The sequence below is a fragment of the Hippopotamus amphibius genome, chromosome 3, assembly GCF_030028045.1.
Source record: "Hippopotamus amphibius kiboko isolate mHipAmp2 chromosome 3, mHipAmp2.hap2, whole genome shotgun sequence".
Taxonomy (NCBI): domain Eukaryota; kingdom Metazoa; phylum Chordata; class Mammalia; order Artiodactyla; family Hippopotamidae; genus Hippopotamus; species Hippopotamus amphibius.
This window is the reverse complement of record NC_080188.1, coordinates 107,261,165-107,280,405: the sequence shown is the minus strand read 5'-3', so window position 1 is coordinate 107,280,405 and position 19,241 is coordinate 107,261,165. Positions and strand designations below refer to the sequence as shown.

Here is a 19,241-nt window from a genome sequence, read left to right as displayed (position 1 = left end):
TTTATAAAAACAATTAGCCTCAGGTTGAAGAGTCTTGAGTTATCAACAATTTTTAGCTTGATATACTTTAATCTCTTTTGGCAAACTGTCAAAACTTAAGTGTCTACCTTTTGGTCTCTATCCAGATCATGAGATGAGCAAGTAAAAGAGTATGTTTATGTTTCAGGGATGTGTCATCGAACAGGGAGGAACAGGAGTAGCTTGTATGTGCAGGAACGTTTTAGACAGATTTTTTTGTTTGCCTTCTTTCAAGCAATTTTCTATGTGTGTAAGCATTATATAAGTAATATATATTATATGTATTATATATATATATATGTCTCTGTGTTCCTCTTGTACCAACTTTCTTTAACTTTCTTTTTCTACTAATCACCTTTGAAAAGGAATTTATTTAGTGTTTTTCTTCCTGTTTTGATCAGCTAATGTTTCTAGTTATTTAATGAAACTAATAAGTTGGATTAAAAAATATATATGTGTATATACACACACACAAAAAAAAATGTAAAAACACAGATATTTAATTGTGAGCAGCCTTGCCTAAAGGGGTGGTTTTTGCATTGGTCCCAAGGGTGATGCAAAAGGTTGTTCAGGGTTGAAGTCCCCTCTCTCTGGAAGCATTCCAAGAAAGCATTAATTTTTGTATCTACAATGGTATAGTAATTTCTATCCTAAAATGTGCTAATGTATGTAATTCCATGTTCACTCATCTTTCAAGGAAAGCAAGTGAGTTGGGATGACAGGGACAGAAATGACACTTTTAAAGCCCTTTATTAGAGACATAGTCTGTTGATGATGCCTGTGCTAGGGGCATGGGTCTTCTGAGGAACACAGGGCACTGCAACTCCTAGAAAATGATTACACAGGGACTCTCCCTAAATACATTGCTATCACCTTCCTGTTATCCAGGATTTTATTGAATAAATTATTTAGCCCATTAGTAATTCAGACACAAGAAACACATACCAACTGCCAAGTTGGTTTCTTGGGTTCCTATCCAGGCTTTATTAACTAGTATAGTAACTGTATAGTCTTAAGCAAACTAATTACTTTGCTTTATCTCAGCCATAAAACGTGTCTCATCATAGCTGGGTGTGAGGATTGAGAAAACATGTATGACGTATTAGCAAAATGTCTGACACATGGAATATACTAAATAATTTATTATTATTGTTAGTGAGATTTGGATATTTATATAGATCATATATCTCCATATAGACATCAAATTGCTTTAATTTAACTCTGGAGATGAACATTCATTGTTTATGACACCAATAAAGTTCTATGAATGAATGATTGAGTGAATGCAAATTAAAACAAGATGATTTTTCACTTCATTGGTTTTTTTTAAACATATTCAATGTTGATAATTCTTAGTGTTGTTAAGGCTGTGGGAAAAATTACTTTTTAAGACTATTTTTGGAAATAAAAGATGCTTCAGGATTTTGAAAGCAATGTTACAGAATCTGTCAAATTTTAAAATATGCATATTGTTTGTCTTGATGATGACATAGATTTCTCCAACAGAAAGAAGTGAAGATGTCTCTAAGTGATGTTCATTGTGTCCCTGTGTGTAAGGCATAATATTAGAAATAAAATAAATTTCAAGCAAAAATGAACCAGTTACATAAATTATGTTGTAACCATAATATGCAATAATGTAGCAATTAAAATCAAGGAAATTTCATAAATATCAACAAATAGTGCCCATACAAACTGTAATTAAAACTTCAAGTGCATTATTATATTTTTGTGTATTTATATAGACAGTAAAACACATAAATGATTGTATATATACCTACATACAAATGCATCTCTAAGGAGCATTTACCGAACTGTTAACAGAGGGTCAAATGATGATGAGTACTTATGGTTGGAAGAAGATTTTTGACTTTAAACTTTCTATCACTCTATCTATATAAACTAGTTTCCATGGGTCATGTTTTACTTTTAAAATTTATAAAAATAAATTATTTTCATTTGAAATATTCTACTGTTGGTTAGAACTGTGTCTTATAAAACAGTGTGGAAGAGGTTTCTTTTAAAGTCAATTCAAAAACTTACATCCTACTAAGTATTCAGGAGTCATTAAGCTGATATCATTTTAACCAATGTAGTATTTAATAGATACGTAGGTAAACACATGATCCAAAGGCAGGGGATCTGTTTTAAAATAGTTTACAGTCAGTAGAATTCTCCTTATTCTGGGGAAATAAATAAAAATGCTCATCTAAGCCCTTTACATTTATAAAATTATTGAATCTTTACAACAACCATTTCGGGTAGGTTCCCATTTTTCATAGACAGAAACTGAGGCACAGAGAGGTTGTCTGACATATTATATGTACTCAGAAGAAAGAACTAACTGCAATGTGAGAAATCAAGAATTTACATAGGCTTTTTTAAGATGATAGCTCTTACTACTTATTCCCAATTGAACTCCAGCCTGGTTAGGTGAATCTACTGAAGCATCTCATACCTGAAATTAATAGTGGTGTATGTGATGAACTTTCATGAGACACACAACAGATACCAGGACATTGTAATATTTAATAAATATTTAAACTATAATTTAACTTCACATTTTAATGTTTATAATGTTGAATATTAACACTTAAATTATAATGCTAGGAACTTAATATATTTACTATAATAACTGTGAAAAAAGCAACTGAGATTTAGAAAAAATAAATAACTTCTAGTTAATTACATCCCTGGAAGTTCTGTAGTGAAATCCAGGTTTTCTTATATCAATGTCCATAAGTTTTGACTATGCACACCATATTTTCAACTTTTTTCTTCCTCCCTTGTTCATGCAGTTGCCTGTCTTATTCACTTTCCAAATTATAAATTTATAAATATAGAATTGTCTCAAATGCCATATCAAAGACTAGCTTATTTCATCTTTTTTGAGGTCTCTAGATCATACTGATGTTTTCCCTTCTGGAACTTATTTTCTATGTGCATTGTTTCAGGAGTGCTCATTTTGTCTCCCTCTTTATGGAGAAGGTACCACCTTGTATCCCTCTCACTATCACACATGCCATTAAATGAGAAATATGTACAGCTTAGGTAATAATTAGGCAACTGAAGAAATGTAATTCTTCACTTCTCAATATGAACAGTCTTTTGCACAATGGTATTTCACACAAACACTGGAAAGAAATAAACAACTTTGCAAAGAGGATCAGATGGCAGTAATTCAACACTGAACTGGAAGTCCACAGTGTGGTGCAGCTCTTGGTTTTGGCTAAAGCATGTCTAGGAAGAAAAATGGTAAAGATGGAAGGTGGTAAGTCATATATTTGAGCCTGGCTTCAAAGGAATATCAGCCAGGCTCTGACAATGGTACTGTCTCAATTCTGGAGGCAGAGGCTGTCACTGGTTTGTCTGTGCCCCAAAGTTTAGTACAGTTTTCTTCAGATGAATTCAATTCCATTGAATTAAATGACTAGTGTGTATACAGTACAGCATTCAAAATTTGGTAGAAAGAGACTAAATTAGCTGTCCCTAAACATCCAGACAAAGAGCTAAAAGTAACATGAAATTTTAAAAAAATATAGGTAAGTAATGAGATAATTGCATCACTGCTGATATGCAAGCTATACAGGTGCATGTAACAAATATCCTGAAGAACAGGTGAGAGGGATTTGGGGGATGAAGTGAGGCTGAGAAAAGAGTGGTCATGGATTTGTTTCACAGATGATGTAAGCATAGGAAGCAGGAAGCCGGAAGCTTGTAGGATAGGAAAGTAATCATGGTGACTATTTGGATAGTGCTCTCCAAACATTGTCATGCCTGTTACTTCCTTAGATTCTCACGAAAGTGTTGTGATGCAGGGCATACAATTCTTGGAGGGGTTGGGGTCTGTGACCTGAGCTATGAACTTATTCATGTAGACATCAAGAGGCTTTGTACAAGTTGTACAAGTTCTCCAAACCTTATCCACTGCATTAGACAATCAGGATAATAAGAGTTCCTATTTCATATGGTTTTTGTGGGAATTAAAAAAGAAAACCATGAAGATCTTAGCACCGTATCCTCAAATAACAACTCCTTGACACATACTGACTTTAACTGCTGCTGCATTGTTTTATTTTTGTAGGATTTGAAGATTATGTAGTCAGTAAATGGTCTGATGCAGTAGAGAGTTAAGTTGTTCATTCTTGACTCCAAGGTACAAAACAGACTGAGGTGTGTTCTGGCAGTAAGACATGGGTTTGACTGCAGTTGGAGGGAATCATAGAAAAAGATGAGTTTGACTACTTTGGGAGAGAGAATTTAGGAATCTCAAATTAGGAAGTTGAAATGTGAACAAGTAGTCAACAAGTGATTTGTCAATATATTTTCAAAGAGGGAGGCATTATTATCTATTATAGTGTATTTTGTTTTAAAATATTTTAAGTCCTAAGATGGCTCAGAGGAAATATTACTTGGAAGGAAGTGTAAACATTTCATGCAGATAAGAGCTGAGCTGCTGTGCTTGAAAGGAACAGAGTCCCTATGCTGGATCCTTTGAACCCCAGTTCTCTAATAATCTACCACAACTGCCTCATTCTCTAGATGAGAAAATTGAGGCCCAGAGTGGTGAACAATGTAACAACACATCCTAGGAGTAAGAGGGACAATCTGGAATAAAACCCAGTTACCCTGATTTCTAAGAATATGCCCCTTCTCCTTCATCTGGGCTATTACAATTTTTTTTTTGAAGTTCTTGGGCTGGAGATGAGAGAGGTTGAATTTAAACTACATTGTAGATTTGCAAAGAATATCCTGGAAGTTGTATGCTTTGTTTAACAAGAGGGATAATCCTAAGAATGGGTTTTTGGGTGTTTAGAGGAGTCTTAGAGAAGATGTAGTTTACAGCCCCATTTAAAGCTATTACTTCTAATATACTTCCACCAGGACAGCCTCTGCTTAAGTATCCCTAGTAAAGAGAGCTTTGCTAATGAAGCAGTTCTTTCACTATATCATCCTACTCTGGCAACAATTGTATAATATTCAGCCAATGGAGGCCACTGTTTACTTCTTCAGTAGTATAGTGTAAAGACTAAGAACTTATGTTTCAAAATGAGATTACCTGGATTTGTAATTACCGCCCTTTTAGATGAGATGCTTAATGTCTCCAAGTCTGTTTCCTCATCCGCAAGATGAGGTCTGTGATAGTACTCATCCCATGTGATATGAAAATACATGCAATGATGCAAATAGCAGGCCACGCACCTTGCTGGCACATGGTGAGTGCAAAATAAATTAGTTGTTTTATTAATAATTTTTTATTCTTTATAATCCTTGGCTTCATCTGGGTGTACCCCTTCACAGGAAAAAAGTAGAAGGAAGGATTTACACTGATTCAGGCTCATCTGCACGGATGGTGCTGGCCAAGTTGGACCTGGATCTTCCTGTAGCAGAGAAAGAGATTTAAGAGATTTAATTGATTTCTTCAATTAGCATATCTGGAAAGTGTATAGAACCTTGGGAGTTTAGTTACAGGTTATAATTTATGGTTTCAAGATTGGATTATATTTACAATTAAAACATTCTTCATTATAGAATTATCATTGAATTTGTCACTGAATTTTATTGTAGAATTATTGAGTGAAATAAGCACAGGAAGCATAAATTTATCTCATTGGATTGTTATGATATAGAAATTATCAACTTCTCAGTAATTTTTTCATATTGAGCACCCAATATTATCATTAAGAGGAGCAATATCAGTTGTTATTGGTATTGATTTTGATTCAGGAAAAGCCAGACTTGAATTTGGCTTCAATATTTATTAGCTGTGGGAACTTGGTATTATTTTTTCACTTCTTTTTGCCTCAATATCTTATCTCTAAAATGAAGAAAATACCTCATAGGATACTCTAGTGCCTGAAACATAGTAGGGATTCATTGAATAGTCACAGCACATAATAATAATCCAATCTCAGAGGAAGAAATATAGATGGAAAGAGTTTAGTTGTTAATAAGTGGAGAGCCCTTGGGATATGACCTATCTGCTTTGCAGACTCTTCAACTAGCACATTCTAAGTGCTCAGTAAGTATATGGCATAAATGAATGAGATGAGGTGAATTGTTCCAAGTTCTTGGTTATCAGGTGTGTCCAGTGATAAATTAAGTTTAGCTTCTTAGCTTGAGGTTCCTAAAAGGCAGTGGCTGAGAGAAGGGTGTGTGTGTGGGTGGTTCATTTTGGAAAACAGAATGAAGGGAGTGAATGTGGAAGAGAGAAATGGAAGGAGCAAAAGTGAATCTAAGATTGGGTTAAGCAGGTTACCATTTATCCACTGGCTGCTATCTACTGAAGATCTCCGGTTTCCTTAAGGTATGTTAATTCTTCATATTGCTGCGTGTGTTTAGGCACCAGGGTGATGAAGCAAAGTCTTCTAAGTACCTTAAGCAGCAAGCATCAAGTAGGGAAGCAAGAGATACACTGGTGAGAGGATCACATTTGTAGGTAGGATCACAGGATCAAGCTGTTATCAGGATCAATTTTTTGCAGCTGGTTGTTGCATTGATGGCTTGGAGAAAAAACTAGGTCAAGAGGGTGAGAGACAGAGTCCAAAAAATAAAATAAAATCCCAAATTCCCCATGATTTCTAATTAAGAATAATATTTTTTGCAGCTTTTCCAGCTCAGAGAGATAAGCTTATATCAGCCCACAGTAAATGGAGAATCCCAACAATGTGACAGAATTCATTCTGTTGGGCATTATGAAGAATCTAGAGCTGCAGAAAATACTCTCTGCTGTGTTTCTAATCATGTATGATCCACCATTTTAGGAAACCTCCTAATTGTGGTAACCGTGGTCACAAGTGAGAGTCTGAGATCACCTATGTATTTTTTTCCTTACCTCCTTCTCCTTCATGGATGCCACCTACTCTTCTGTCATTGCCCCCAAGATGATTGTGGGCTCCCTCTCTGAGAGCACTACCATCACCCTCAAAGGCTGCATGGCCCAGCTCTTCACTGAGCACTTCTTTGGTGATGTGGGCATTACCCTTCTCATTGTGATGGCCTATGATCACCACATGTCCATCTGCACGCCCCTGCACTACCTGACCGTCATGAGGCCTCAGGTGTGCTACCTGTTGCTGGGAGAGGTCTGGGTGGGAGGATATACCCACGCAATAATACAGCTTTTCTTCATGTACCAGATACTCTTCGGTGGTCCCAATATCATAGACCACTCTATATGTGATTTGTTTCCACTTTTGAAACTGGCCTGCATGAACACGTGCATCCTGGGCCTCTTAGTCATCCTCAACAGTGGGGTGATGTGTATGGCCATCTTCCTTATCCTCATCACCTCTTATGTGGTCATCCTCTGCTCCCTGATGTCATGCAGCTCTGAAGGGCTGCATAAAGCCCTCTCTACCTATGGCTCCCACCTCACTGTAGTTGTCATGTTCTTTGTGTCTTCTATTTTCTTGTATGTAAGGCCTGTGGCCACCTACCCCATAGACAAGGCAATGGCCCTGTCCTTTACCAGTGTTACACCCATGTTAAATCCCTTGATTTACAATTGAGCAATACAGAGGTGAAAATGCCATGAGGAAACTATGGATGAAACAAGGGATCTTGTGTGGTCATTAACTTATATACTAAGAGAAATTCTTACAAAAACAATGAGGTCTTACCTCCCCATTCATCCCAATCCTTCGGGGACACAGCAGCCACTGGCATCTTTTTAAACATGCAAATTCAGTTAAGATACTACAATCCTGTTACTGCCTATCTCTCCAGTACATTTTGTGCTCCATCCCTTTTCTCACAGGGCTCTGGTCATGTTCTCTGTCTCTCTATATCTCTCTCCTCTTTTTCTTTTTTTAATCCTATCTTTTGAATAATTCAAGCATTTCCCAGTTCAGAGGTTTTGTTCTTCTTATTCTGCTCAGTGCTGGAATTCTCTTTCCCAGAGTTTTGCTGGCTGCCTCCATTTTATTTTTGCCTCTTTCAGATAAACCCTCACCCCCTTAGACATGTTTTCTCTGATGACTTTCTCTAGACATTCCTGTCACTTATTCTCTAATTCTTCATCTGATTATATCCTTAGTATCAGTGTCACAAAGTAGACTTTAAAAATTATTTCCTCACTTTTATTTTCTCCATTTCCCCCACAAATTTGTAATCCCTGTAAGGTCACAGATTATGTTTATTCATTCATGCTGTGGATAGGACACTGGGAGTTGCCCAGTAAGTGTTTAATAAATATTATTGAATGAATATAAGTCTAAAAGTAACTTAGGTTTTCTGATATTTGCAAATTCACACATTGAGTAAAACGCAGAGGAGAATAAATAAACATAAGCAATATTGGAGTTAGAATTATCCATTGTGCATGCTTCCAGATGTCCTTCCAGGAAGCCTTTGGAAGCAAGTACAATCTCACATTACTAGTTTATTATTTGATATGGGAGCAACACAGCCAAAATTCTCTGCTGCCATTCTTCCTTCTTTAGAGAAGCAGAATAAGGATCACTCAAGCTGGCATCAACATACTTCAGAATCTAGCCTGTAGCTATATCCTTTATAAGAAAAAAATCTATTGACCTAACTTTTTCTTTAACTATGAGAAAATAATTCTTGCTGTTATTGATACATTGTAGAATTGGATTCCTAATTCCATAGGATGTGTATTTTCCTCCAGATCTTGCTTTGTCTATCACTAGAAAGACACTGATACTTTTTTAGACAGCCTCCCTTCACTAGGCATATAGGATGTCTACTCTCTTAGACTAATCTAGCATTCTGTTACAATTTTCTTATCCTTAAAAATATATGAGGATGAGGAGATGGTTCAAGGTGGCAGAGTAGGAGGACATGCACTCACTCCCCCTTGCAAGAGCACTGGAATTAAAACTAACTGCTCAACAATCATCAACAGACACTGGAACACACCATAAAAGACAGCCCACAGCCAGAGACAAAGGAGAGGCCCCAATGACATGGTAGGAGGGGCACAATTGCATAACAATCAAATCCCATAAATGCTGGGGGGCTGACTCACAAACTGGAGAAAAGTTATACCACAGAAGTCCACCCACTAAATGAGGGTTCTGAGCCACACTTCAGGCTTCCCAACCTGGGGGTCCAGCAATGGGAGGAGAAATCTCCGGAGAATCAAACTTTGAAGTAAAGACTCCACTCTTGGAAGGCACACAAAAAATAGTGTTCTCACCTGGACCCAGGGGGAAGAAGCAGTGACCCCATAGGAGACTGAACCAGACCTACTTGCTGATGTTGGAGGGTTGCCTGCAGAGGTGGGGGGCAGCTGTGGCTCAAGGAGGGGACAGAGAAACTGGCAGCAGGGTTTCTGGGAAGTATTCATTGGCCTCAGCCCTCCCAGAGTCAGAGATTAGCCTCACCAAAGAGTCTGTAAGATCCAAAGCTGTGTAGCCTCAGGCCAAACAGCCAACAGGTTTGGAACACAGCCCAATCTGATGGCAGAGAAACAGATTAAAATTTTACTGAGCTCCACCCACCAAGAACAACCCACCATCAGTCCCTCCTATCAGGAAGCACCCAGGAACCTCCTAGAGTGCTTCCTCCACAAGAGGGCAGACAGCAGTATCAAGCAGTATCAGCAGTATTTCATCTTGTGGAACTGAAAACCACAGCCACAGAAAGATAGAGAAAATGGAAAGGCAGAGGACTTTGGACCAGATGAAGGGACAAGATAAACCCCCAGAAAAACAACTAGATGAAGTGGAGATAGATACCCCTCCAGAAATAGAATTCAGGATAATGATAGTGAAGATGATCCAGGACTTTGGAAAAAAGACTTGAAGCAAAAATTGAAAGGATGATAGAAAAGTTTAAGACCAACAAGAATTAAAGAACAAACAGAGATATGCAACAAAATAACTGAAATGAAAAATACACTAGAAGGAAAAAATAGCAAATTAACTGAGGCAGAAGGGTGAATAAGTGACCTGGAAGACAGAATGGTGAAAATCACTGATGCAGAAAAGAATAAGGAAAAAAGAATGAAAAGAACTGAAGACAGCCTAAGAGACCTCTGGGACAATGTTAAATGCACCAACATTTGCATTATAGGGGTCCTAGAAGGAGAAGAGATAGAGAAAGGACCCGAGAGAATATTGGAAGAGATTATAGTTGAAAACTTAACTAACATGGGAAAGGAAATAGCCACGCAAGTCAAGGAAGCCCAGAGAGTAAAGGCAGGGTAAACCCAAGGAGAAACAGACACATAGTATTCAAATTGACAAAAAATAAAGACAGAGAAAAGTTATTAAAGCAACAAAGGAAAAAATGACAAATAAAATACAAGGGAACTCCCATAGGTTAACAGATGATTTCTCAGCAGAAACTCTGCAAGCCAGAAGGGAGTGGTACCATATTTTAAAGTGATGAAAGGGAAGAACCTGCAACCAAGAATACTCTGCCCAGCAAGGATCTCATTCATATTTGACAGAGAAATCAAAAGCTTTACAGACAAGCAACAGTAAGAGAATTCAGCACCACCAAACCAGCACTACAACAAATGCTAAAGGAACTTTTCTAAGCGGGAAACATAAGAGAAGAAAAGGACCTACAAAAACAAACAAACAAAAATTAAGAAAATGGTAATAGGAACATACACATTGATAATTACCTTGAATGTAAATGGACTAAATGCACCAACCAAAAGATACAGACTGACTGAATGGACACAAAGCAAGATCCATATATAGACTGTCTCCAAGAGACCCACTTCAGACCTATGGACACATACAGACTGAAAGTGAGGGGATGGAAAAAGATATTCCATACAAATGGAAATCAAAAGAAAGCTGGAATAGTGATACTCATGTCAGATAAAATAGACTTTAAACTAAAAAATGTTGCAAGAGACAAGAAAGGACACTACATAAAGATCAAGGGATCGATCCAAGAAGAGGAGATAACAATTATAAATATATATGCACCCAATATAGGAGCACCTCAATACATAAGGCAAATGCTAACAACTGTGGAAGAGGAAATTGACAGTATCACAATAATAGTGGGGGACTTTAACACCCCACTTTCACCAATGGACAGCTCATCTAGACAGCAAATTAATAAGGAAACGCAAGCTTTAAATGACACAGTAAACCAGCTTGATTTATTAGATATCTATAGGTCATTACATCCAAAAACAGCAGATTACATATTCTTCTCAAGTGCACATGGAACATTCTCCAGGATCGATGACACTTTGGGTCACAAATCAAGCCATGGTAAATTTAAGAAAACTGAAATTGTATCAGACATCTTTTCCAACCACAACTCTCTGAGATTAGAAATCAATTAAAGAAAAAAAACTGTAAAAAACACAAACATATGGAGGCTAAACAATACACTACTAAATAACCAAGAGATCACTGAATAAATCAGAGAGGTAATCAAAAAATACCTAGAGACAAAAGACAGTGAAATCACAATGATCCAAAAACCTATGGGATGCAGCAAAAAGCAGTTCATAGAGGGAAGATTACAGCAATACAATTCTACCTCAAGAAACAAGAGAATCCCAACTAAACAATGTAACCGTACACCTAAAGAAACTAGAGAAAGGAGAGTAAACAAAACCCAAAATAAGTAGACAGAGAGAAATCATAAATATCAGAGCAGAAATAAATGAGATAGAAACAAAGAAAACAAAAGCAAAAATCAATAAAACTAAAATCTGGTTCTTCGAGAAGATAAAGAGAATTGATAAACCTCTAGCAAGACTCATGAAGAATAAGAGGGAGAGGACTCAAAACAATAAAATTAGAAATGAAACAGGAGAAGTTAAAATGGACAGCCCAGAAATAAAAATCACCATAAGAGACTACTACAAGAAATGATATGCCAATAGAATGGATAACCTGGATGAAATGGACAGATTCTTAGAAAGGTAGAAACTTCCAAGACTGAATCAGGAAGAAATAGAAAATATGAACAGACCAATCACAAGTAATGAACTTGAAATTGTAATTCAAAATCTTCCAACAAAAAAAAAGTCCAGGACCAAATGGCTTCAAAGCTGACTTTTTTGAAACATTTAGAGAAGTGCTAACACCCATCCTTCTCGAAATCTTCCAAAATATTGCAGAAGAAGGAACATGCCCAAACTCATTCTATGAGGCCACAATCACCCTGATACCAAAATCAGACAAAGATATTACAAAAAAAGAAAATTACAGACCAATATCACTGATTAATTTAGGTGCAAAAATCCTCAGCAAAATACTAGCTAACAGAATCCAACAACACATTAGAAGGATCATACACCATGATCGAGTGGAGTTTATCCCTAGAATGCAAGGATTCTTCAATATACGCAAATCAATCAATGTGATATACCATATTAGCAAATTGAAGGATAAAAACCACATGATCATATCAATAGATGCAGAGAAAGCTTTTGACAAAATTCAACACCCATTTATGATAAAAACTCTCCAGAAGGTGGGCATAGAGGGAATCAACCTCAACGTAATAAAGACTATATACAACAAACCCACAGCAAACATCATTCTCAGTGGTGAAAAACTGAAAGCATTCCCACTAAGATCAGGAACAAGGCAAGGATTTCCAGTCTCTCCACTGCTATTCAACATAGTTTTGGAAGTCCTTGCCACAGCAATCTGAGAAGAAAAAGAAATAGAAGGAATTCAAATTGGAAAAGAAGTAAAACTGTCACTGTTTGCAGATGACATGATACTATACATAGAAAATCCTAAAGATGCCACCAGAAAACTACTTGAGCTAATCCATGAATTTGGTAAAGTTGCAGGATACAAAACTAACACACAGAACTCTCTTTCATTTCTGTGCACTAACAATGAAAGAACAGAAAGAGAAATTAAGGAAACAATCCCATTCACCATTGCAACAAAAAGAATAAAATACCTAGGAAGAAACCTAACCAAGAAGGTAAAAGACCTGTACGCAGAAAACTATAAGACACTAATGAAATAAATCAAAGGCAACACAATGGATGGAGAGAAATACCATGTTCTTGGGTTGGAAGAATCAACATTGTGAAAATGACTATGCTACCCAAAGCAATTTACGGATTCAACGCAATCCCTATCAAATTACCAATGGCATTTTTCACAGAACTAGAACAAGAAATTTTATGATTTGTATGGAAAGGCAAAAGGCCCTGAAATACCAAATCAATCTTGAGAAGGAAAGACGGAGTGGTGGAATCAGGCTTCCTGACTTCAGGCTATACTACAAGGCCACAGTGATCAAGACAGTATGGTACTGGCACAAAAACAGAAATGTAGATCAATGGAACAGGATAGATAGCCCAGAGATAAATTATGATCAACTAATTTATGGCAAAGGAGGCAAGGATATACAATGGAGAAAAGGCAGCCTTTTCAATAAGTGGTGCTGGGAAAACTGGACAGCTATATGTAAAAGAATTAAATTAGAACACTGCTTAACACCATGCACAAAAATAAACTCAATGTGGATTAAAGACCTAAATATAAGGCCAGACACTGTAAAATTCCTAGAAGAAAACATAGGAAGAACACTCTTTGACATAAATCACAGCAAGATCTTATTTGATCTACCCCCTAGAGTAATGGAAATAAAAACAAAAATAAAGAAGTGGGACCTAATGAAACTTCAAAGCTTCTGTACAGCAAAGGAAACTATAAACAAGATGAAAAGACAACTCTCAGAATGGGAGAAAATATTTGCAAACAAATGAACAGACAAAGGATTCATCTCCAAAATATATAAACAGTTCATCCAGCTCAATATCAAAAAAAAAAAAAAAAACAACAAAAAACAAAAAAACAACCAAATCAAAAATTGGGCAGAAGACCTAAATAGGCATTTCTCCAATGAAGACATACAGATGGCCAAGAGGTACATGAAAAACTGCTCAAAATCACTAATTATTAGAGAAATGCAAATCAAAACTACAGTGAGGTATCACCTCACACTAGTTAGATTGGGCATCATCAGAAAGACTACAAACAGTAAATGCTGGAGAGGGTGAGGATAAAAGGGAACGCTCTTGCACAGTTGGTAGGAATGTAAGTTGATATAGCCACTATGAAGAAGAGTGTGGAGTTTCCTTGAAAAACTAAAAATAGAGTTATGATATGACCCAGCAATCCCACTACTGGGCATATACCCAGAGAACACCATAATTCAAAAAGACACATTCACTCCAATTTTCATTGCAGCACTATTCACAATAGCCAGGACATGGAAGCATCCTAAATGTCCATCTACAGACGAATGCATGAAGAAGATGGGGTACATATATACAATGGAATATTACTCAGCTCTAAATAAGAATGAAATTGGGACATTTGTGGAGACATGGATGGACTTAGAGACTATCATACAGAGTAACATGAGTCAGAAGGAGAAAAACAAATATCGTATATTAACAGATATATGCAGAATATAGAAAAATGATATAAATCAACCAGTTTGCAAGGCAGAAATAAAGACACAGATGTAGAGAACAAACATATGGACACCAAGTGGGGAGAATGGGGAGGGTTTGGGGGGGTTGAATTGGGAGATGGGGATTGCCAAGTACACATTACTAATAAGAAAAAAAATCAACTTGTACACTTTATATGCAGTGTATTTTATGTCAACTATATCTCAATAAAAGTTCTTAAAAATAATTAAATCATGATAACCCACAAAAAAAATATACGAGGGTGAGTTGAAAATTATCTGCACTCTGGCTGTAGAATTTATAGAAGTTTTAATATAACTAGAATGTGAGTAATTTTTGACTCACCATTGTATATGATATATCTGATGACAATTACAGTATCAGTTACAGTGTTTCAAACAAGCACAACATTTAAACCAGTATTTTTATTTTTATATGCAAAATCTGTATGTACATGTCATGTTAATTATCACCAACTATTTTCAAAACATATGAGGGTCATTCATTTACTGAAGAATATTTGCTCACTTTGCATGAAGTGTCAGATACTAGTCTAAGATCAGGGTATACAGTAATGAATAAGGTAATACTTCTCTTTATCTTGCGGTTTGTATTCTAATGCAGGAGGCAATATATAGAAATGAAAATAAAGTCATGGAGTGTTAACTGATTGTCAGGAAACTGTAGTGGAGTGGTGCATATGTGACTGCACAACTGTACTCAGGTGGACAAAGGGCTTTTCTGAGATGTTTCTTCTAAGCTGAGACCTGAATGATGAGACAGAACCATCCTTAAGCACATCAGCAGGAAGAGCATTCAAGGCAGTAGAGAAAAGCTTGTGCAGAAATTCTAAGGTAGGAACTTTGCTTATACTAATAATTAAAAACAAATCCTTCATGAGCTTATAGGTGACTCAGAAATTTGGCATCATTCATTTTTGCATAGAGCTTCCATTTAACTTTTGCTATGTCAATAGCAGAACATAATGTTTATAGCCCACTTACAGTATCAAATTGTATTGAATTCCTGGATTCTTTTTATATGAGGGTGAGTCAAAATTTATCCTCACTCCAATTACATTAAGACTTCTGTAAATTCTACAGCCAGAGTGCAGGTAATTTTTGGCTAATCCTCATAATTCTTCACCTTGCCTCACATCAAAGAAGAAAAAGCTGCTGACATAGTAAAAACTTTGATCTCTTTAAGAACATTATGAAGATCATTTTTCTATTTTAATTATACAATTAAAGAACTGGAAGGATCATAATGAGATCTCTAAACTTAAATATTTGTAATAGTTTTGCTGGAGAATTACTCCAGCATGAAAAGTAGGTCCAGAATTTACATTTTCTATTACACAGGAAAGGGCCATTCTGATCATTCATGCTGAAATTATTACCTGTCAGTTAAATCTCTTCTCTTATCTGTTCTTTAGGTAGGTCTCCCTAATTCCTTCACATGAAATAACTTTACTTATTAAATGTATTACTTATCAGCTCAATGCCCACCTTATTTTGTTTGTTTCTTTAACACTTTTATATTGAAACAAGTCTTCATCTCATTGCTTTTATAAAGGATTCTTAAATTTTCACTCTGAAAATTTAAGCTATCTCTTTGGAGATAATTTATAACTCTTATAACTCTATCAATTTGCCAGCACCCATTCAGTTATACGCTACTTTCCTAGCTACTCTTAAAAATGCATTCATTATATGTGCTCATATCCAAAGGCAATCAACCTCTTTATTATACACTGGGCCTCAATTTCTTCTTGGTTATATGAGGGCATTGGTCTAAAAATACCTTGCATATAGGCAGGTTGTGACTACACTCATCTCAGGAAAAGAAAAAAAAGAAGCTGAAGAGCTGATAAAGTGAGCAGAATTCCTAGCATATTTTCAATGTAGAGTTATGGAAAAAATGTTTGGAGCTCAAGTTCTGCCAGTTTAGAGTGACTTACTAAATGCGTCAGATTTTCCATTGAAACACAGGAAGGCCCATTCCTCAGGACTGTTGTCTTTATAGCGGGAATACAGACTGTATACAGTAGTTTTAGGCATTTCTTTACCAACTGGACAGCTTCCGTTTCCTTCTTTACCATTTATCATTTCCACTTTTTTGTTTGTTTGTTTTGTTATACCTCCAAACTCTTGTCACTCAGCTGGGTCAACAGAAGCATTGCATATTTTTCTTACAATAATATAATTCTCATGCAGAGCAATAAATAAGCTTCAGTCAAATTCTCTCACTCAAGTAAAAAGGGAAGGAGTGGCTTTTCCTAGCATCAACTGACTTAATGTCATATATGAGAGAAATTATTGAGTTTTATTCTCTAAAGTGAAGGTAATCTCATGGGAAAAGAATACTAGTGTCCTTTTTTAAGACGATTCACCCATTTGTGTGTTCCTTTCCACTTGCCATGCTTTTCCCTTTTAACTATTTATTACCCATATGAACCCAAATTCAGATTGCAATTCAGCCATTATTATGTGGGTTGTAGAGGGTAGAATATGTTGATGTGATATACTTCTTATTCATTTTGTGTCCACTTGTCATGGGGAAATTTGTGCCTTAATTCAACAAGACGTTAATTGGGGGAGCAAATTGGTACACAATATACTGTACCAACAGCTTGATAATGTGTTCATTTTTTATTTGGACCACAAGCTAAGTGAATTCCAAAGTGGAATTAAAAGTATATCTCAAGATAAATCCATCTAAACCAATTGTGGTCTTATGTAAATTCTCTGCAAGCTATTTGGTGGTCCTTGGCTGTAGCTAATTCTCCTCAAAGCTATTTTAAACAGCTTTTCTGTTATTTTTATAGCATAGTAGTCTCTATCACATTACTGAGTTTGGTTGAGTTGATGAAATATGTTGCTATTACACCTATCATTATGTGTCATTCATTTCATATATCCAAGTAGCTTCTGTCAGAGTCTAGGTAAAAGGCATTCTGTGCATTTATCAATATTTTGAGTCAAAACATTGATCATTTGGGGGATCCACATGGCCCACTTTAAAGTTTTTTCTGAATACTCTGAAGCTTTCCATAACAGCATTCTCTATCACTAGACATCATGATCATCCACTCATTAAGGGCTTATTTGTCTGAAAAAAAATGTAAGGCTGTTACATACAACCCCTGTGCCTGTAAATATCCAAACATTTCTCTGAAGGTGAGAACCAAGATCTTCTTGCACCAGTAGATATGCTGCTTATACATCTCACTGTAGGGTGGACTTTGTCATATTTGTCCAACTTTTATCTTGCAGACGGAATTACAGCAGATTTCCATGTGAATCACACCATTCAGTTTGAGAACTCCCATTGGGAAATTAAGCATGTTGTGTTTCTTTACAAGAAATAAATAGCTTCTTTCACATCACTCAGCCAAGAAGTGTCAAACGCTGCCCAAGTTTCTATTTTGTTCTGAAAGTTATGCTCATGAATATAATGTACTTCTCCTGAGCCATCTCCTACAGCACATTCCTGTATATACTAGTTCTATTTCACTGAGAAGCTTGTAATGCTACTCCATCAGTTTGGAGATGAAACTCTAACATGATCTATGATGTAAAGGACATTTGTGATGAATTTAAGTTGTTTCTACAAAAATCCAATGACTTCTAGGATTTGTTTCAACTTGCTGCATCTAACCCCTGTAGCAAGGAGTTATGAAACCCAAATCCCATTGTCAATACTGGGTGGCAGTATTTAGCTTCTGCCCCAGCCATTAGGTTGTAAGTATTCACAAATAGACACATGTAAAAATATCTGGCCACTATTATTATGGAGTTCCAATGGAATAGCAAAAGTAGACTCCCACTGCAAATCTCCTAGACCTGGTTTTATTTATTTCTTGTTGCTAGGTTGTGAAAAGGATAAGTGATGAATTTGGTAGGGTTTGTAAAAGTTCTCTAATGATCCTGAACCATGTTACTCCCAGAAACTTGCCTAATTGATCCAGGCCCTTTATTTTGGCTAAATCCATAGAGTTATACTTGACTAATGACATTTACCACAGCTTGCATATTCTCCAAAGCTTCTTATTTTGAGCCAGAAATGTATGAAGTTATTGATGTAATGAATTAACCTACTTTGATTGTGGTCTTATCTAAATTTCCTTTAAAATATTAGGAGAGTATGTTCAATATATATCGTTGGGGAAAAAAGATGGTAAACATATAAAGGAATTACCATTACACAGCATAGGGAAAGGAGACAGCAAATCCTATAAACGAGGCAAAATGAAAAAAAAAAAAAAAGTAACACCTTTCAGGCAAAGGGACAAGATGAAAACTCATAAGACCAAATAAATGAAGTGGAAGTAGTCACATTGCTGGAAAAGAATTCAGAGTAAAGATAGTAAAGATGATCCAAAATCTCAAGAACAAATGAGTGGAAATACAAGAAACATTTAATGAGGATCTGGAATAACTAAAGAGCAAACAAACAGTAATGAACAACACAATAACTGAAATTAAACATAGTCTAGATGGTGAAAACAGAATAACTGAGGAAAAAGAATGAGTGATTTAGAAGATAGAATGGGGGAAATAACTGCCACAGAGCAGGAAAAAGAAAAAAGAATAAAAGGAATGAAAGACAGTCTCAGAGACCTTGGTGACAAGATTAAGTGCACCAACATTCAAATCATATGTGTCCTAGAAGAAGAATTGAAAAAGAAAGAGCTGAGAAAATATTTGAAGAGGTTATAGTGGAAAACTTCCCCAACATGGGAAAGGAAATAATTAATCAAGTCCAAGAAGCCCAGAGAGTCCCATACAGAAGAAACCCAAGAAGAAACACACCAAGGCAAATG

At 36.1% G+C, this 19,241-nt stretch overlaps 1 pseudogene; it reads left to right on the top strand.

Moving 5' to 3' along the window:
- The first annotated feature begins 6,668 nt into the window (after positions 1–6,668).
- LOC130848075 (olfactory receptor 4C6-like) lies at positions 6,669–7,596 on the top strand (annotated as a pseudogene).
- Positions 7,597–19,241: the final 11,645 nt, after the last annotated feature.